We start from the raw sequence: 13,527 nt of genomic DNA, 5'->3' as shown, positions 1-13,527 counted from the left end.
CTAGAGGGGCGGAGCGGATCCCGGCCTGCGGGCATGGGCGCTGTCCGCGGTGCTGATCGGTCGCCGCGTCCCCGCTCGCCTAGTCGCCTGCGGTACCCCAGTTCCCTTCTCAGCTCACAGCCAGGGCCAGTTCTGAGGATTCGGCTGCCCGCAGGGTGCGGAGGCCGGGCTCCCGGGGCTCCTGTAGTCCCGGGGCTCCCCCTCCCCCGCCCCAGCCGCCAGCCTCCCCTCCCCCGCCCCGCCCACGGCCCCTCCCCGCGCGCCCCAGGTCCCTCCCTTCCCCCTTATCTCTCCCGCCCCCCGCCCCCTCCAGCTCCTTCGCCAGTTCCGGTCACGTTGCTGGGTGTTTACGCCCGGAGCCTGCCCAGGGCCCCCCGCCTCTACGCCCGGAGCCCCCCGGATCCCCGGCCCCGCGCCCGACAGCCTCGCAGCAGCTGATGGCGCCGCAACCTGGCCGCGCTCTGCGGATCCCTGAGCGCAGCTAGCGCGGGGGAAGAGCTCTTCCCGAGACCCAGCGAGGCCCGGGCCCGGCCCGCCGGCTCCCTCGGGTCCGCAGGTGAGGAGGCCGGGCGGTGGTCGTCGAGGGTGGGCGCTGGCCGGGTGACCGTGGTGATGAAGGGAGCGCCAGAGCACAGGTTCGGCCGGGAGGGCTGCGCGGGGCCGGGCACCGCAGCGCGCGGGAGCGGGCAGGACGCGGGCTGCTGGCAGAAGTTGTCCTCCGCCGCTAGACCTGGGCCCTTTCCGGCGCTAGCGGGGAGTCCAAAGTAGTCCGCACCACCACTTACCACCTCCCACCACTCGTGCCGTTGTACCTGTCTTCGTGTCCTGGCTGGTCCCTCTCTTCCCTTTGCTCCGTGGTATGCATACCCCTCATCCCCCCCACCCGCGCGCCCCAGCCGGCTCTGGGAGTCAAATTCATTCGAGGCACAAACTGCAGAACATCAAGTAAAGGTCGGGGTCCATTTTTTTCCCGGGCACCCCACTCCCACGTACCTGAATCCTCAGCAATGCTGAGGTTGGGGTTGTGGGCACTTAAGTGGAACGGAGCGGGGGGAGGGGGGGAGCCAGAGTTGAGGGGTGTTTGGGAGGAGGGACTCTGGAGTGAGGAGGATCACAGGTCCCTGGAGAATGTGGCTCCACCACCAGCCTCCACCTTGCAGACAGAGTCCCAGACATTTGTCAAAGGCCAAATCTTGGCTCCAGATTCGTCCTCAGGAGAGCCAAGGACTTAGTGGGGGTGGCAGAGTAATTATTTTTTAATACGTGTACTTACTTGCCCTGGTGATTCCCAGTAAGACTCAATTCATTCTCTCTGCTCTACAACTGGCTGTGTGGTTGCTTTCTTACAAGGGATTCCCAGAGTCCAAACAGCCGGGAAGAAGACTACAGGACACAAGGAGAGATCAGATTTCGGGAGACAGAAACTGGGTGGAGTGTAGAAAGCAAGGGGATGGTCATGGTTACTGGGAGAGTTTATCTGGAGAGCAAGAGGAAGTATCCAAGCAAAGGAGCTTAGCCTGCAGATGTAAAGTGTGGTTGCCTTGTGAGAGGCTCTGTATTTCAGAGTGAGCGTCTACACACTACAGCTGTTATGTCAGACAAAGAGCTTCACCTCTCTGAAGTCCAGTTTCTTCATCTCTGGAGTGGATGCACGAATAGGACCGCGAGTGTAGGCTTAAGATAAGTTAGTGTGTAAAATGCTGGCAACAGTGCTGAGACTTGTGAGGTAGTGTCATTGCCTGTGCCATCAGGGATCTGCTTTCCTCTTGCCCTGGGCCTCTGAGTCAGATGGTGAAGAGGAATAATGACTAAGAAAAATAAAGAGCATAAACATATGGGTTCATTTATTTACTCATTCATACTCCACCTCTCCCAGCTCATATCTCTGCTTCGGCTATACGAACAACGACAAAATAAAGCTTAGCCTTCCCCTAAAAGAGCCATGCATTCTTTTTTTTTTTTTTTTTTTTTTTTGGTTTTTCGAGACAGGGTTTCTCTGTGGCTTTGGAGCCTGTCCTGGAACTAGCTCTTGTAGACCAGGCTGGTCTCGAACTCACAGAGATCCACCTGCCTCTGCCTCCCAAGTGCTGGGATTAAAGGCATGCGCCACCACCGCCCGGCGGAGCCATGCATTCTTAAAAAACATTAAGAGTGGTACAGAGGTATCTGTTGACCCCGTAGATGTTTTCAGCCCCAAAGAGAAAAGAAGCGCTAAGAACAAAATTGAAACTGGGACAAGACAATCAATCAGTCAAAACACGAGGTAGGGCACACTGAAAATTCCATGTGATCCAAACAGGAGGCTCCAAGATGCTAGACTGGCTTGAAGGAAGGGTGGGGAAGAAAAGAACTGGGGAACATAGAGCAGGTTGAAAGGTGGAGGACAGGAGAAATTTAAACACCTTAGGGAAGCTGCAAATTCACCCGAGTATGGTGGCATATGCCTGCAATCCCAGCATTAAGGATGCTGAGGCAAGAAAATTGCCATCAGCCGGGCGGTGGTGGCACACGCCTTTAATCCTAGCACTCGGGAGGCAGAGACAGGCAGATCTCTGTGAGTTCGAGACCAGCCTGGTCTACAAGAGCTAGTTCCAGGACAGGCTTCAAAACCACAGAGAAACCCTGTCTCGAAAAAAAACAAAAAAAAAAAAGAAAGAAAGAAAATTGCCATCAGTTGGAGGTCAGCCTGGGCTACATAGTGTGTGCCAGTCCATCCTGGACTACAGAGTGAGAACATCTCAACAACAGCAATAATAGTAAAAGTAAAGTTATTAATAAAAATAATTTCAAACATTTTTAAATTTTTATTTATTATGTACACAGTGTTTTGCCTGCATGTACACCTGCACTGCAGGCCAGAAGAGGGAACTAGATTTAATTACAGATGGTTGTGAGCCACCATGTGGTTGCTGGGAATTGAATTCAGGACCTCTGGAAAAGCAGCCAGTGCTCTTAACCTCTGAACCATCTTTCCAGCCCCAGTTTCAAACTTTTGGTTAGTAGACACCTTTCCTTGTGCAAAAGTTTACCCTAGAAAAGGCCAGTAAAGGGCTCTAGAGAAATGGCTCAGCATCTAAACTCAGATAACTGTCTCAGTTTAGTTCCAGATCCCAAAATGGAAGGAGAGAGCAACCCCCAAAAGTTGTCCTTTGACCTCTACATGTTCACCGTGGCATAAGGGCCCCTGTGCCTACACATATACACACCAGATATGGGTGCACATGTGGACAATAACATGTTTTTTCTCAATAAAATTTTATTAAAAACAAAGCCACCAACCCACTAGGAGTGGTGGCACATACATGCTTTTAATGTCAGTACTTGGGAGGCGGAGACAAGTGGATCTCTGTGAGTTGGGGACCAGCCTGGTCTACACAGAAAGATGCTGTCCCAAGAAAAGAAAACAAACAAGAGCAAAGCCACCAGCCCTACCCTCTGGTATCTGCACATCCCCCCATGCTGCATTCTAGAGTTCTGTAGAGCAAAACGTGAAAGCCATTGGCTGAGATGTCTCGGGTTCGGAGTACCATGATTCTGTGCTTCCTAGGATACGCTCAACCCAAATAACTGTTAAGAACTGAGGAGAAGCGAGTACTGTTCCCTATGCCTGTGTCAGTTGTGGGCAGATGGGACGGGAAGTGGAGACCAGCAGTGACTAAGTTACTCACCAGGGTCAGGAGGCCAGGCCTCAGGAACAGAAGTGGTAGGGACAGAAAGATGGCTGAGCAGATGAGGGCCCTTGCTGCCAAGCCTAATGTCCTGAGTTCCACTCCTGGGATTCACACAGCAGACTGTATGAAGAGACTCCCTCGCGTGTTCCTCAGCTCTCCACACGCGTGCTCTGGTATGCGTGAGCTTGCCACATGCACAAGTAAATAAATATAATTTAAAACAAAAATCTAAAGTCAGAATTGTGCCAGGACAGAAAATTCCTGTTCCAGCTGCTTGGCTGATGGTTGAGGCTGTGGGAATCTGAGGCCTTTTCTACCAGCCTTTTCAAAAGGGAGAGATTTGTACCTTTCAGACCCAGGAGACGTGTGTCAGCAGTGTTTGGGATTGAACCCTGTGCCACGGGTCCTTTTTTAGTTCTGGGTGATTGTGTTTGTTTGTTTGTTTCTCGAGACAGGGTTTCTCTGTGTAGCTTTGGAGCCTGTCCTGAAACTCACTCTGTATACCAGGCTGGCCTTGAACTCACAGAGATCCACTTGCCTCTGCCTCCCAAGTGCTGGGAGTAAAGGCCTAAAACACCACTGCCCTGCTTGGGTGATTTTTTTAAAAACTATGTTTTCGCTTTACTTAATTTGTCCACAGGGTACATGTGTGTGCGTGCGATGACATGCTTGTGGACATCAGTGAACAACTTGTGGGAGTGAATTCTCTCCTCCCGCCATGCTGACCCCAGGTCTTGTGCTCATTTCATCAAACCTAAGTCATAAACCCCTTTGCCCACTGAGCCATCTCTCCAGCCTCTTGGTGACTTGTGGTTAATGAACTTTTTTTCCCCATCAAGATACAAAATTAACATGGGAAAGAACTAGGACTACCAAGAGTAGAGACGCAGAATCCGGGCAGAGGCCAAGGATGTGAGACTCTGCAGGCAAGAAGGCAGGGCTGGCAGCTTCAGCCCCTCAGCTGCTGTTGCCTGCATCTAGGACTCAGCTTCTGGTGCCCAGTGGTTCTAGGACTGCATGTGTGTCATGACAACCTGCCGTTTGCCTGCCTCAGCCCTTCTGATGTGCGTGTGATTCCTCAGCGACATAGAGTTCTGGCTGCTCCTAGCTCCCCTGTCCCACTTCCCCTCCTTCCCTCACCAAACAATCTGCACAGTAATGTCTAAGAATGAAAACTTGCCAAAAAGCATTTGTGACCCAAATTTCTGCCCTAAGAAGAAAGAGCAGCCTGCCTAGCTGGAAGCAAACGGTCGAGCCCATCCGGGAAAGAACAGAAACAGCTGGTTGGCTCCATTTCTCCTGTGGCCAGCGTCCAGGCTCCGGGGCTGTGTGGGAAGGACTTTCACCCTTCACAGTCCTTTGTATGGCAGGGAGTGGGAACAGACATCTCTCTCTTCCTCCTAGGGTAAGCCCACACACCTTCATCCTTCAGATATGCACACAGCACCCACACAGATGTGAGAAGTCGAGAAACACACCTGGGGCCTCAGATGTTCCACAATAGAGCATTGTGTGAGGCCCAGAATGGCATTGACACGTGTGTGCTTGTGCGCTCCTTGGGGTGCACACAAGCCCTTTCCTCCCCGTACATACAGTTTCACAGGCCTACAACTCATCTAGTTCCCCTGTATTAGGCCCCAGAGTGTTAGATAGTGCATCTGACAGTTATTCCTTCTGTGAGGACCCCTGGGATGTCAGTCCTGACTTAGCAGATCCACCCTTCCGTCAGACTCCGCACCCCCGCAGATCCACTCACTTGTGCGCTCTGCGGATATTTACCAAGGGATTCTTCATTTGCTGCAGACTGTGCTAGGCACTGGGGAACTGGAAGAAAACAAAAGGAGTCCTTGCTCTTCTGTTGCTAACAATCTGGCAAGGGAAACGGACAGTAAACAAATGCTCCGTACACCCATGGGCCAGGAAGTCCATGAGAGAACAGTGCAGAGGAAGGGAGCAGAGTGACTGGCTAAAGTCTTTTTATTTGGGGCCATCATGGAAAGGCCCCGAGGAAGCAGCATTTGAATGGATGATTCAAGGGAGGGATGGGCCTTGAGTCTGGTAAAAGTTACCCGTGGCAGAGCAGACAGTTCACACATACAACCCCAGGCACTAGCATGCTTAGAGCAGCAAAGAGGCCACAGTGGGAGCACAGGAGATGAGAGCAAAGAAAACCAGAGGCAGGTCGTGCAGCGTTGGCTAGGACCTGGGGTTTTGCCCAGTGTGGTGGTGCACACCTATTATCCCAGCACTGCGTGGGTAGAAACAGGAGGATCTCAAGTTTGAGGCTGTCCTGGGCTACAAAGCAAGACCCTGGCTCAAAAACAAGAAAAGGGGAACAGGCCAGTGAGAGGGCTCAGCAGTTGCAGGCACTGAGAACCTGAGATCAATCCCTGGGACCCTCATGGTGGAAGGGCAGGATCAGCCTCCTGCAAGTTGTCCTCTGACCTCCACATGCATGATGTGGCATGTATGATGAATAAACTAATGCAATTTTAAAAACATATCTGGGTGGTGGTAGCACACACCTTTAATCCCAGCACTCCAGAGGCAGGAAGATCTCTGAGTTCGAGGCCAACCTGGTCTACAGTTCGACTTCCAGGACAACCAGGGTTACACAGAGAAGTCCTGTCTTAGAAAAAACAAAACAAAACAAGGATGCCAGAGAGATGGCTCAGCCGTTAAAAGTGCATACCACGTTTAGTTCCCAGTACCCATATCTGAGTTCACAACCACCTATAACCCCAGCTGCAGGGCATCCAACAACCTCTTCTGGACTCCACAGGCATCTGCTCGCACACATGCACAGAGACACATGCATATACACATAAGTAAAAATAAATCTTTTTTAAAATGAAAGAATTTGGGGTTGGTGTGTAATGGCAAGCACTGGAGAGTTCTGAGGTAAGGAGAGGGAGATGTGACAGACTTATATTTGCTAAAGGGGGGTTGGCTCCTAGGTGAAAAATAATGAGACAGGGCGGAAGCCAGAAGCCAGGTCTTAGAGCGCCGCAGTGGTCCCAGAGGGAAGCTGGTGATTTGGACTGGGGAGATAATGCCAAGTGATGGATTTGGGATAGTTGTGCTGTTTAGTCCAGGCTGGCAGTCATCTCGAGATGCTCCTACCTCATACTCCTAAATGCAGTGATTATAGGCACATGCTACCACTCTCGGCCAGAGTGATTTTTTTTTTAAATCAAGGACCTACCCCTAGACGAAGAGTTGCAGACAATTAATGGCTGCCAAGAGAAGGGGGAATTGATCTTCTCTAGTGATGAGCCCCAGATAAGTTATCCAATCCCAAGTGATCAGTCCTAAACACATAAGAGCAACACTGGGTCTGGATAGATGGCTCAGTGGTTAAGAGCACTGACTGTTCTTCCAGAGGACCACAGTTCAAGACCCAGCACCTACATGACACTTCATAGCTGTCTGTAACTCCAAGATCTGATACTCTCACTCAGACATACATGCAGGAAAAACACTAATGCACATAAAGTAAAAATAAATAAATTTTTTTAAAAAGAGCAACACTAATGGTCTCACTAAGTGTATTTTTGTTTGTAGTGGGAGGTGGGAATACTGTAAATACAGTACTCATGTATGAAATTCTAAGAAAAAAACTTAATTTTTTTCTAAGACAGGTTTTCTCTGTGTATCTTTGGAGCCTATCCTGGAGCTCGCTGTGAAGACTAGGCTGGCCTCAAACTCAGAGATCTGCCTGAGTCTCTGTTTACAGTCTATAAAGCAAGTTGCAGGACAGCCAGAGCTGTTACACAGAGAGACCCTGTCTCGAAAAAAAAAAAAAGAAGCAAAAAATAAATGAATTAATTTGTTTTTGTTGTTATTTTTTGAGATAGAGTTTCTCTGTGTAGCCCTTACTGTCCTGTAGACCAGGCTAACCTTGAACTCAGAGATCTGCCTGCCTCTGCCTCCCAAATGCTGGGCCTGTGTCACCATGCCCGACTAATTAATTATTTTTTTATTTTTTTTAAACTTTTCTTTTTTTAATTTATTTATTTATTATGTATACAATATCCTGTCTGTATGTATGCCTGCAGGCCAGAAGAGGGCACCAGACCTCATTACAGATGGTTGTGAGCCACCATGTGGTTGCTGGAAATTGAACTCAGGACCTTTGGAAGAGCAGGTGATGCTCTTAACCGCTGAGCCATTTCTCCAGCCCCATTAATTATTTTTTGAACATCTTCATTTCAGAGCTGAGGAAATAGCTCAGCCTGAGGACCTGAGTCAAATCTCTAGAGCCAGTGTGTCCAGCACGTACATGTAATCCTGGTGCTGGGATGTAGATGCACAGGTTCCTGGGGCTCAGACAGCCTCACCCAATCAGTGAGCCCCAGGCTACTGAGAGACCTGGTCTTCAAAAAAGTGTAGGTTGCCTAAGGAACAATTCCAGAGGTTGATCTTTGGCCCCCACACACATGTGAGCAGATGCACGCATTTACCTGAACACGAAGGCACACATGAACACACAGACATACACTGTAAGTCATAGGGCCTGAGGATGTAGCCTAATTGGTAAAGTAACTTGCCCAGCATGCGTGACACCTAGATTTTGTGTTCCAGCATTGCTAAAAAATATATATCTTTTTATCAGGGTATGGGACCTCATTCCTGTAATCCCAGCACTCAGGAAGCTGAGACAGGAGGGTTGTCATGAGTTTGTGGCCAGTCAGAGCTACATAGAGCTCCAGTCCTTTCAGGGATACATAGCAAGACCCTCAAAAAGCAATAATAACGATAATCCTCATGAATTAATTCAAAGAGATGAAGGAGGTTAGACTGGCAAGATGACTCAACAGGCCAGGGGATTTGTGGCCAAGCATGACTTGAGGCCAGCATGATTTTCATCCCAGAACCCAGAGGTAGGGGAGAACCAACTCCCACAGCTGTCCCGACCGTCACTCATATACCATGGCATGTGCATATGCACGAACACACAAAATGAATGAATACAAAAAAATATTTTTTAAAGAATAAATAACGTTATTGATTCATGTTTAATTACCAGGAATCTAGTGGGTTTTAACCGGGTTTTCCATTCTGAGTTCATTTGAACGGCTCATCTAATAGGTCAGTCCTATTCATATTCATAATTTTAATATATTCAGAGCCAGTTGAATGGGAACTGTAATCTCATCTGCAAACCTTTTTATCTTATTTCTTGTTGTTTTGTCCTGTTGAGGTTTCTCCTCCATCTTTAGGCACATATTAATTATACAAAATGGTGAATTCATTACATCTTTTTCCTTGCATATGGTGAACTTTGATCATATTTATTTCCCTGTTAGCCACATTTTCCCACACGTTTCCCTCTCTGCTTCTTTGTTTGTGAGATGGGCTCTTCCTCTGTGTCCAGGCTCACCTAGAATTCAGAGACTCGTGTGATCTACTTCAGTCACCCCAGTCACTGGGACCACAGGTAAGTGCCACCTGGCACCCCTCACCTTTATAAGTTAATCAATGAGTAAAACTCCATCACCTGCATAGTCCCGTCCCACTCAGGAGGATGCCAGGATAATACAAGATGACGTGTAACACAAAGAGGCTGGGAAACTTGGGGGCATGTAGGATCTTGCCTGTCACAAAAACTCAGCCTAAAAATTACCTAAACAAACTTTTTTTGGTCCTGAGTGTAAATAAGGTCTTGTGGGCTAGAACTGCAGCTCTGTGATAGAGTGCCTGCCTAGCGTGTGCAGGGCCAGGGCCAATCCCAGCGCCTGGATCCCAGCATTCTTTACACAGATTGTAGTAACACGCTTAATCTCACTTGTTTGTCCAGTTGGTTGATTCTCTTCTTCATGATTGCAGGGACTTTATTACATTTATCGCTGTGTCCTGTGCTTCAGCAGTAGATATGGATGGATGGATGGATGGATGGATGGATGGATGGATGGATGGATGGGTGGGTGGGTGGGTGGGTGGATGGTAGACCAAGGTAAGACAGCCTATTCACAGGGAAATGAACAGAATGGAAAAAGAAAAATGGAGTATAATACTGAGTTGCTGTACTAAGTTATCTGTACCTCTCTCACTCTCTCTCTCTCTCTCTCTGTTTGTTTTTTGAGACAGGGTTTCTTTGTAACTTTGTAGCACTCTTGGAACTCGCTCTGTAGACCAGGCCGACCTTGAACTCACAGAACTTCACCTGTCTCTGCCTCCCAAGTGCTGTGATTAAAGGTGTACTTACCTTTTATCTTTTTGATTTGGTTGGTTGGTTGGGTTTTGTTTTGTTTCCAAGACAGGGTTTCTCTGTGTAACAACAGCTCTGATTTTCTTGGAACTCACTTTGTAGACCAGGATGACCTCGAACTCACAGAAATTTACTTCCTCTGACTCCCAAGTACTGACATTAAAGGTGTGTACCGCAACCCATCGGCTCTACTGAAAAAAAAAATTATTTTATGTAGCTGGGTGGTAGTAGCACACGCCTTTAATCCCAACACTTGGGAGGCAGAGGGAGGCATATCTTTGTGAGTTCTAGGACAGCCAGGACTGTTACACAGAGAAATCTTGTCTCAAAAAAAAATTTTTTATATGCATGAGTGTTTTGCCTGCTTGTATGACTGTGTACTCTTGGAAGCCAGAAAAGGGCATCAGATCCCCTGAGACTGGAGTTACAAATGGTGGTGAGCTGCCTCATGGGTGATGGGAAACAAGTCCAGCTGCCCTGGAAGAGCAACCAGTGCTTTTAACCCTGAGCCATCTCTCCAGTCCTTTCTTTCTTTTTTTTCTTTCAAGACAGGATTTCTGGGCTGGAGAGATGGCTCAGCGGTTAAGAACATTGCGTTCTCTTCCAAAGGACCCGAGTTCAATTCCCAGCAACCACGTAGTGGCTCACAGCCATCTATAATGAGGTCCGGTATTCTCTTCTACTAGCCTGCAGACATATATGCAAACAGAATATTGTATCCATAATAAATAAATAAATATTAAAAAAAAGACAGGACTTCTCTGTGTAGCTTTTGGAAGCTGTCCTGGAACTCGCTCTGTAGAACAGGCTGTAGCACAATTAACAAGAACCCAGAGGCAGATATAGGGGTTCAACCTGAAGACCAGAAAAACAAAGCAGCCACTGGCTCTTATCTCTACCTAAGTCCAAAAGTGACGATCCCGCCTCCAGGAATCCTCAGAATGAGACTGAGACTGAAACCTGTCTCCTCCCGTTTTTTATTCCTCTCTAGTGCTGGGATTAAAAAGTCATGCACCACTGCTGCCCAGTGCCTGTGGCAAACTAGTGTGGCTACTGGGATTAAAGGTGTGTGCCAACATTGCCTGGTCTGTATGGTTGATCAGTGCAGCATTTTTGCTCTCTAATCTTCAGGCAAGCCTTATTTATTAAATACAAATGAAACATCACTGTATTTCCCCTTTTGTCTTAAATAAAAAAGAGGGCTATAACTATATACAATAAATGCAATGACTAGGGGGTAGTGGCGCACACCTTTAATCCCAGCACTCAGGAGGCAGAGGCAGGCAGATCTCTGTGAGTTTGAGACCAGCCTGGTCTACAAGAGCTGGTTTCCAGAACAGGCTCCAAAGCTACAGAGAAACCCTGTTTTGAAAAACCAAAAATAGATGATAGATAGATAGATAGATAGATAGATAGATAGATAAATAGATGCATATATATAGGTAATAAATACATCAACAATGTCAAGTCCACTTGCATTTGACAAATTTAGAGAAAATACTCCATATCTATCTTAACTTGGTGAGTTTAAAGTCTTGTACCTAATTTAATTTCTATCATAGCTTGTTTTCTACATCAGGTAAACAAGGAAAACTATAACTATTTAGTCTTCAACCCCCTCAGAGACCCAAGAAGGAAATAATATATACTGAGTAAGCAGGAAGTGCAAGCAAGAGACTTCCAAAAAAAATGTGAGAAATGACAGAAACAGCTGGCTTCCTGGACAGTCACCCAAAATTCCTCTGCAATGATGGGACATCCATCTTCAATCTACCAGCCTAGCATATCTGACAGACTTTTCTGTGAACCAGGATATTCTGGAGGGCATCCATCTTCAGACTTCAGGCCTAGCATATTTCTGAAGGGCTAACCCTCCTTGTCTTAACAATGTTTGGCACTTTCTTTTGTGTCCTGCTTGTCCAATTAGGACAGCATACTGCCAGCACTCGGGTCAAGGGCATTTGCTTGCCCAGTGGTTTATTTTTGCCACAAAGAAAGTAAACTCCATGTGGAGTTTCTTCGGTACCCATGATCTTCTCTAAAGTAGATTGGTGCTGCCAGGAGCAGACATGTCTCATTGTCATACAAAAGAGCCTATGTTGTTAAAACATCTGAAATGTCATATTCTGTAGACCTCTGAAGTGTTTGAAGATGACCCATCTATCTAAAATATATCTTTGTTTGATCTTGAAAACATACCTAATGTGACTACAAGTTTGATTTTAATAGGTGACTGATTACTAACCTGCATTTTCTTATTATCCTAAACAGTTGGTAATAATATTTTAAAGATTAGAATTTGCATTACCTTGTTAAATGAGCTGTATAGGTATGATGCCTTGAACAAAATTAGATTATGCATACACTATGTTTTAACAAAAATAATGTCAAATTTGTATCAGTATACAAAATTTGTAAAAAAAAAAAAAAAACTATACAAAAGTCCAATCTAATGTAAAACATTTCAAACTAGAAGTTGATTTTTTTTTAAATTTAACTTACTTTTATGTGCCTTGGGGTGAAGGTGTCAGATCCCTGGAGTTACAAGCAGTTGTAAACTGCCATTTGTGTGCTGGCAATTTAATCTGGGTCCTCTGGAAGAGCAACCTGTGCTCTAACTGCTGTGCCATCTCTCCAGCCCCAGTAGTTGCCTTTTAAAAGTATATCTACCTTTTTATCTTTATCTATATCCTCCCTTTATTCTTTTCAGAGTAGATTCAATAATCTACTATCATATCTATATCCCCCTTTTTTTTCAAAACAAGAATCTTGAATCTAATTTCCTTTGTTTAGCTTTTTTTCTAACCATTATCAATATCAATATAACCAACACCCCCTAAACAATGACAAATATCTATAATCCATTAAATGACCGAAACCACGAACCCACCTCTTGGGAATATGGATGTCATATTCTTACATTTACTTCCTGCTATCTGGAGGCAATGGTATCTTTAGGGGATCCTGAAAAGAAAAATTTAGGTTAATTATCAAGTCCTGGAAAAGGTAGCTGTATCGTTTGTTGTTCATTCTATGGGTAACGGAAAGTACAGAATTTGTCTTAGGTTCTGGCTAGAGTAGTCTGCTAGGCTGGCTCATCTCAGCTAGCCACCTCGAAATTGTTCTGAGCAGTTCGTAGTCCAAAGCCGATCTGCTTCTTTGCAATCATCTGAATTGCATCCTGTGAACCAGGTGGAATCTTTGTGACCCCATCTTCTTCCTGGAGACTTCAGAGATTACTGTAGGAAAATTTATTGTTCACTGTAGAAAACTTAAAAATTATTCATATCAAAACAGAAAGTTTAAGCTGGGTGGTGGTGGCTCACGCCTTTAATCCCAGCACTCGGGAGGTAAAGGCAGGCAGATCTCTCTGTGAGTTCGAGGCCAACCTGGTCTACAAGAGCTAGTTCTAGGACAGGCTCCAAAACTACAGAGAAACCGTGTCTCAAACAAACAAACAAACAAAAAACCAGAAAGTTTAGGCCGGGCGATGGTGGCGCAGGCCTTTAATCCCAGCACTCTGGAGGCAGAGGCAGGCGGATCTCTGTGAGTTCGAGACCAGCCTGGTCTACAGAGCTAGTTCCAGGACAGGCTCCAAAGCCACAGTGAAACCCTGTCTCAAAAAAAAAAAAAAAAAAAAAAACC

The 13,527-nt window shown here is 46.6% G+C and overlaps 1 protein-coding gene and 1 long non-coding RNA gene across 2 annotated transcripts in view; one reads left to right on the top strand and one right to left on the bottom strand.

Moving 5' to 3' along the window:
- Positions 1–331: 331 nt before the first annotated feature.
- The window catches only part of Ccdc92b (coiled-coil domain containing 92B), a 32,724-nt gene continuing 19,528 nt past the window's right edge, over positions 332–13,527 (top strand). The window contains exon 1 of the mRNA XM_050128932.1: positions 332–556. The gene's annotated coding sequence lies outside the window, so the exon portion shown is untranslated. The remainder of the gene's footprint in view (positions 557–13,527) is intronic.
- Positions 8,920–13,527, bottom strand: part of LOC126492465 (uncharacterized) — a 5,180-nt gene continuing 572 nt past the window's right edge. The window contains exons 2-4 of the long non-coding RNA XR_007589593.1: positions 12,773–12,846; positions 9,880–10,073; positions 8,920–9,054 (exon numbers count right to left, since the gene is read on the bottom strand). This is a non-coding gene — a long non-coding RNA (uncharacterized lncRNA). The remainder of the gene's footprint in view (positions 9,055–9,879; positions 10,074–12,772; positions 12,847–13,527) is intronic.

This window comes from Alexandromys fortis, unplaced genomic scaffold (genome assembly GCF_014885135.2).
Source record: "Alexandromys fortis isolate MF-2015 unplaced genomic scaffold, M_Fortis_MF-2015_v1.1 scaffold_80, whole genome shotgun sequence".
Taxonomy (NCBI): domain Eukaryota; kingdom Metazoa; phylum Chordata; class Mammalia; order Rodentia; family Cricetidae; genus Alexandromys; species Alexandromys fortis.
Note: the sequence above shows the minus strand (reverse complement) of the source record. Positions and strands in the feature narration are given on the sequence as shown.